The sequence below is a fragment of the Macrobrachium rosenbergii genome, chromosome 18 (assembly GCF_040412425.1).
Source record: "Macrobrachium rosenbergii isolate ZJJX-2024 chromosome 18, ASM4041242v1, whole genome shotgun sequence".
In the NCBI taxonomy this organism is placed as follows: domain Eukaryota; kingdom Metazoa; phylum Arthropoda; class Malacostraca; order Decapoda; family Palaemonidae; genus Macrobrachium; species Macrobrachium rosenbergii.
The window spans coordinates 21,506,734-21,514,233 of NC_089758.1; the positions used below are offsets into that span (position 1 = coordinate 21,506,734).

The 7,500-nt window shown below is 31.4% G+C and overlaps 1 long non-coding RNA gene across 1 annotated transcript in view; it reads left to right on the forward strand.

Moving 5' to 3' along the window:
• The window catches only part of LOC136847978 (uncharacterized), a 257,011-nt gene that overhangs the window by 197,615 nt on the left and 51,896 nt on the right, over positions 1–7,500 (forward strand). The window lies entirely within an intron of this gene.

A 7,500-nucleotide genomic window follows, 5' to 3' on the forward strand; every position in this document is an offset into this window, starting at 1 on the left:
ACCAGTAATCAACAGTAATTACCTGTATTTGAATCATCTAGCCTGGAAAACTTTTCCAGAAGTATGGATTTTACGAACTTGGTGAAATATACGTTCGCAATAATCGTATATTCATTTTTTCGTATATATTCTATACGGTTACCTTTTTCTCCCTGCTACAATCTACAGCCTCTAGATATTGGTTCAGCGTCAAACTTTGCACATTCGCCCTAAGTGAGCCGAAGTCTCGTAAAGAAAAAGTTGGCCGATCCAGCCCTATTATTGAAATGAAATAACCTCGGTGACGATAAATATTCATACGATGTGTTGAGAAAACATTCATTTCAGAAGATGAATGCCAAAAGATGGTAGGAAGCTTCAGCCATATTCTCGAAATATAATGACCTCAAGTTCGACGTTGGGGATGAAATGGGGAAAATGGATGACTTATAATTTTCTAGGACTGAACTTTTCTCATAAGCCGGACGCATGCTTAAGGCAAATCATTCAAAACCACCTTCCTTTCCGGTGCGGGGACGGGGGTGTTTGGGGGGGGGAGAGGGGCGGGGGTGAGATGGGAATCAGTTTTCTGTACATTATGAAGTGTGTGATTTATATAGAAAATGAAAAATGAATGGGAGAACAGTTCTTGCTGTTAAAATATTCGTTCATGTCATTCCGATATTATAATCGATTTTCAATTCTCTTAAGATTAACTTACACCGCAGGGGGGTAGCGCCATCAGTGCACCTTACGTGGTGCACTGTAGGAATTGCCTAAAGTTCTTTGCAGCGTCCCTTCGGCCCGTAGTTGCGACCCCTTTCATTATTTTTGCTGTACCTCCGTTCACATTCTCTTCCACCTTAATTTCCACCCTCTCCTAACAATTATTTCATGGTGCAACTGCGAGGTTTTCCTGTTACACTTTTAATCCCCTCCTTTACTCTCAATTTCCCTTCCAGCGCTGAATGACCTAACAGGTCCCAGCGCTTGGCCTTTGGCCTAAATCTTATGTCCCAGTTCCAGTTCCATCATTATCTAAACGCACTCCGCGACGCTCTTGTAAATTTAAAAAATCATTCCATACGCGTATAGTATTTGTGTCTATGTGAGCTTTCGTATGTTACAATCATGTCTGCCAAAGAAGTCAGGGACAGATAACATTTCACTTTTGTATATGTGTGTATGTGTAAGTTAATTAAATACCCAGAGAAGCGAGGAACAGCTCTTGATACAAATTTATGAAAGCATCTACGGAGTCACAGTTTAAATGTAATGAAATGATTAAAATAACTATCAACTACTATGATTTTAGGGTAGATATATATAACTAAAAATATTATAATTTTATGTAACAAATTTATGGTAAAGGAGTAAATTAATTTGAAAACTACAAATGATTATTTCAATTCTGAAGATAGTCCATTTACAAAAATATTGAAGCTCTCAGTAGTACATTAGGTAATTGGTTTAAAGATAATTATAATACCAGGGACATAGGTTGCCATGGAAACCCTGCTGATTGCTGATTATTCAATGAATTCGATGATTCAATGACTCAATGATTCAAATACGACTACACACAAATATCTGTCAGCCATTGTCATCATAATTATATTATTAGTAAAATAATCAATGACCTGCCTGAGTATTTACTATTTCAAGGTGAAAGGTCAAGGTCATCTTCATTATTATAATTATCAGTTATACAAATAAAATAAGCAACAAAGGGAAGTGGTGGCTTTAACTACTGGATCATTCGAGAGACAACGGAATTATTGGACGGGAAATCTGATTCCTCCCTCGACCAGAAAATCAGGGGTCAAGGTCTTATGTTCCGTTTATCCCCCTGTTTACCGACGAGGGTCTCTTTTGCAGTAAGGTCTCCAATAAATTATTTTCTTTCTGTTTATCTATAGGAGCTAGTTAGCTGCGCAAACAGATTTCTTTCATTTTCCGCATAAACTTTGGCGAAAGTGATTAAATGTCGACATGCTTCGCGGCAATTCTTACACGGTTTGCAAGGGGTGTTTTTTGCAAGTATATATATAGGTATATATATATATATTATATATAGACAAATTCGTACTATATATACATGTATATGCATGTATATATACATAGTGTATATATATACGTGCATACATATATATAATATATATATATATATATATATATAATATATATATATATATATATATATATATATATATATATATATATATATATATATATATATATATATATATATATATATATATATAATATATACATATTATATATATATATATATATATATATATATATATATATATATATATATATATATATATATATATATATACATACATATATATGCATATACATACACATGTGCATACACACGCAAACACAATAACGAACAGACAAGGGAAAGGCAATCAACAAAGACACCCCAGTGTCTCGTCTTACCTTGATCCTTATCAGCAGCGGCCCTCTCCCCCTTGGAGCCTGGCTGGTGTGCAAACGCAAAAATAATGAGGACTTTTAGCATAGATAAACATCGAGCTTGCATAATGACCCAATAATTATTCTCTGCTTGCATGCTATAAATACAGCACGTGAAATGATACGTAAGCATTAGCACATGTCACGTATCCTTTTTTTTCTTTGCAGTGCAATGAGAAGGCAACAAAATTTTATATAAGATCATTTCTGAGTAAAAAAAAAACACTTTTTCTGTAGTGCAATGGAAAATAAGAAGGCAGAAAAAAAGTGTTATATAAAATAATTGTCAAGAGCGAGAAAATAATTTTTTTTGCGTGGTTTAGAGCCCAATGTAACATAAAATGTTTATGTCCATATAACATATTATATCTGTATTTATATAACTTAGTATATTTATGTTTATATAATATAGTATATTTATATTTATGTAACAGTATATTTATATTTTATATAACATATATTTCCGTTTTTATATATATTCTCGTATATTTATGCGTATATAATATAGCATATTTACACTTATGTAACGTAATCTATTTATATTTTATACAACATATATTTCCATTCATATATATTCTCGTATATTTATGGTTATATAATGTAGTATATTTATGTTTATTTAACATAATATATGTATACCCTATATAACATATATTTCATTTCTATACATTCTCGTTTCCACCGTATAGGATTTTATACAACACACTGCACGCTGAGAACGAGAACATACATGAAAGGAAGTACGCTGTTATACGAGGAGCCGAACCATCCAATAGAATAATTTTTATTTGGTCTTAACAATTGTTGCAGACTTCTTTTATTTCTTCTGTATCTGGGGTTAATTTACAATGGGGATGTATCCTATTTGCCGTTATACCTGTAGAATAAATTACACAAATGGTATAGTTTCATATGCTCACCATGATAGATATTTGATATTCTCTAACATGAAGCCGGCGAAAACATTTTATGATATTCAAGAAAAGGTCACCATGCTCACATACGCCCACTCCACAAATACGAGAGTGTGTGTGTGTATGTATGTATGTATGTATATATATATATATATATATATATATATATATATATATATATATATATATATATATAGATATATCTGTAGATAGATATATAATGTATATATATATAAATATATATATCTATATATATATATATCTATCTATCTATCTATCTATCTATCTATCTATATATATATATATATATATATATATATATATATATATATATATATATATATATATATGTATATATATATATATATATATATATATTTATATATATATATATATCCTATACTGCTGTACTAAACATGCAGATAGATTAATGGACAAATGGCTAATGGAATAAAAGATGCACGTGTTGACTGGATAGACTGCCGTCCTTTGGCTATGGAGAATTTTAATTAATGGATAAAATAGAAGGGAATTACATTTGTGAGCGTTATAAATGACTGTTGAGGATGTAGAGATGACAATTTAGAGGTGCGAGAATAGGAAGACATTAGGAGTTGATGGTATTAAAAATGAGACGTGTTTCAGGTGTTGATAATGCAAATGCGTAGCTGACCAGATGGACAAGGTATATCTATAAAAGGGAAAAATTCCCATAGAATGGTTGAAAGAATAATTGGTTATCTGCATGAGAGAGAAGGTAACAAAAGCGGTTATAAAAATTATTGAGGCATTAGTGTTTTAGCAGATCAAGTATACTGCATAAAAAATTAAGGCTGTGAAAAACGTCATTGTTGATATTTTGGCTGACTGCGAAAACGACTTGTTTGTGGAAGTTGCTGAAAAGAAAAAAATGAAATAAGTAAACAATGCTTCGAAGTTTCTTCGGCGCAATTGAGTTTTCTGTACAACGTATAATGAATGCCACCGAAAATAGATCTATCTTTCGGTGGTCAGGGTACAATGTTGTATGAGCCGCGGCCCATGAAACTTTCAGCCAGCCGTGGTGGCCTGTGTTGTTGCGTTGCCAGAAGCACGATCATGGCTAACTTTAACCTTAAATAAAATAAAAAAAAAATTACTGGGGCTAGGGGCTGCAATTTGGTATGTTTGATGATTGGTGGGTGGATGATCAACATAACAATTTGCAGCCCTCTAGCCTTAGTAGTTTTTAAGATCTGACGGCGGACAGAAAAAGTGCGGACAGAAAATCTGCGACCTGAAAAGTGCGGACGGACAGACAAAGCCATCTCAATAGTTTTCTTTTACAGAAAACTACAATTACCGAATGATTCGCAAAGTGAGACGACATTTTACGCTAAAAGGGATGAACATCGATTCCGTAAATTTGTGTTTTTATTTTCTCTCTTGGTTTGCTTCAACTCCCATGTTTATTTTCCATTTCTTTGAAGTGATTCCGCTTTTGGATTTTTCGTTGATTTTTATTCCAGTTACTAGACGCGGCGGCGGCCGCTCTCTTTCAAGCAAGTTGTCTTTTTTAAAAACAATTTTTTTTGTTTTGTTTTTCAAGTCAACGAAAATAACGTGTATTTGCGAAGTATTTAATTTATGTTGGATGTAAACAATTCGTATAGGCATTGTGTATATATGTATAATACACACATATACATAATTATATATATACTGTATATGTATGTATATATATATATATATATATATATATATATATATATATATATATATGTATATATATATATATATATATATATATATATATATATATATATATATATATATATATATATATATATATATATATATATATATATATATATATTTTCCGTCTGGATATTTTCGGCTTCGTAGTTACAAGCATATCCAAAAAAAAAAAGAAGAATTCGAGAAGTTAAGAGGGCATTGTGGCTATATATATATATATATATATATATATATATATATATATATATATATATATATATATACATATTACATATAGCATTGCTGCAAATATCCTTCATCCAATAAAACATAAGTATTCAATTTATTTTCGAGAAATACCTGGGAAATATCTTTTTTAAATTTCATCATTTTTAAGCCCCTTTTCCTCTTCGATCTCAATTTCAATTTCAGGATTTCTCTCATCCACTCTTTCTGTAGTTTACTTTATCCGTCACTCTCTCGTTATCTGTTTCTCCACAACAATTTTTAGTCTCCTCTTTCTTTTAAGCTTAGGTTGATTCCGGAGTGGCCTGCGGGGTCAGAGCATATGAATAAAAAGACTGAACTTGCTTCAAATATACAAAAGCAGCGAAATATTTTGTATTTTTACTCCAGGAACGCTTGCAGTAAATTAACGCTTTTCCCTGAGCGTGCTTGCGTGAATCATATTTCCTAGTTTATTGCTTTTGTAGTGTTTGCTTGTACTTTGTTACGTAATTTATTTTTCATTGTTGCCTCTCATTATCGGGTAATCCTCTTTTCTCTATTTCTTGTCTGTAATTGGCTGCTTTCAATAATGGGGCTGTTATATGTATTATTATTATTATTATTATTATTATTATTATTATTATTATTTTTATTATTATTATTATTATTATTTCTAGACAAGTTGAATGCCGACTGGGAAGGGTTCATTGCTACAAACCTTTCCAAGTAGGCATTCACCTGGTCCATAAATAATAATAATAATAATAATAATAATAATAATAATAATAATAATAATAATAATAATAATAATAATAATAATAATAATAATAATAATAATTTTAGAACCTGTCAACTTCAAGTCCAAATCAGGAGAGGGGCAAAAGGAAAATAGTTGTATAATAATAATAATAATAATAATAATAATAATAATAATAATAATAATAATTATTATTATTATTATTATTATTATTATTATTATTATTATTATTATTATTATTATTATTATTATTTTAGAACCTGTCAACTTCAAGTCCGAATCAGGAGAGGGGGACAAAAGGAAAATAGTTTTAATAATAATTATCCAGAGTTAATTAACGTAAGACTTTTATTCGTAAAACAAGTGAGGTGATCAACATTAAGTTAAAATAGTACCAGTAAGATATATGGTATCATTTTTGTATATTCTCTTTAGTTTTAAAAGGATATATTTTCAATGTCTTGTCTTCTGGGATAAAATTGTCCAGAAATCAGCCAGTTTTCTGGAAACATTTATTTGTAACGTTTATATACTGTATATAGATTCTCATCTATAGGTTCTGGCACCAAGATACTTACGACTGATGTATTTTATTGATAGACCAGTAAAAATACAAAAAAGAAAAATGAATTAAAAAGGGCTGTTACCAAGATTCCAAAGTTTCATTTTTCCTGTGTGGTGTCAAAGGATAGGAGCCTAACCTCAACCTTCCCCCAACCTCAGCCAAACCACCTCCCCACACACACACACAACAAACTCACCCCACCCAACCCCACCCCTACCCCACCTCGGGCAACCCTTTCCCCAGCCCTTGTAGAATATCTTTACTTTTGGGCATAAAAAAAAAAACGACTATGAAACTTTCAACTAACCTTGAGATCTAAAACCAGTCTATCCTCATAAATGCTACGCGGTTTTGAGTGCTGCTCATTTTCTTTTCTATTCTTTTTGAAGAAGGAAGTAAAACAGTAGGTAATGTTTGGTACTAAGCAAGTGCTACATTTTTCTTTTGGTTTCTTTTGTTAAAAAGTTCTGCTCTTATCCGAAAGTCCTTTGATCTTGCGCTAGTCCAGTTTAAGTACTGAGGCTCAATGGCCATCCTAGAGAATCTTTGAACGTGAAATCTTGAAAATTATTTTTATTTTTTGGGGAGTATGAATTCTCTGTCGCGAATTGCTCGTGGTCAGGAACCCTTTCAGATCCCCCTGATGAAAAACATACTAAACACAGTATGTATTTCTTAATGGGCTTAATGACCATATAAATTACTATTTAAACCCTTTCTAAAAACCTTGACTTTTCAGACACTCGTTGCCAAGTAAATAACTTGTGACATGAGACTCGTCATTATTCCCTTTCACAGGAAAATAGCTGAACAGAAAAAAGGTAATGTGTAAATGTATCTGAGCTTTAATGTGA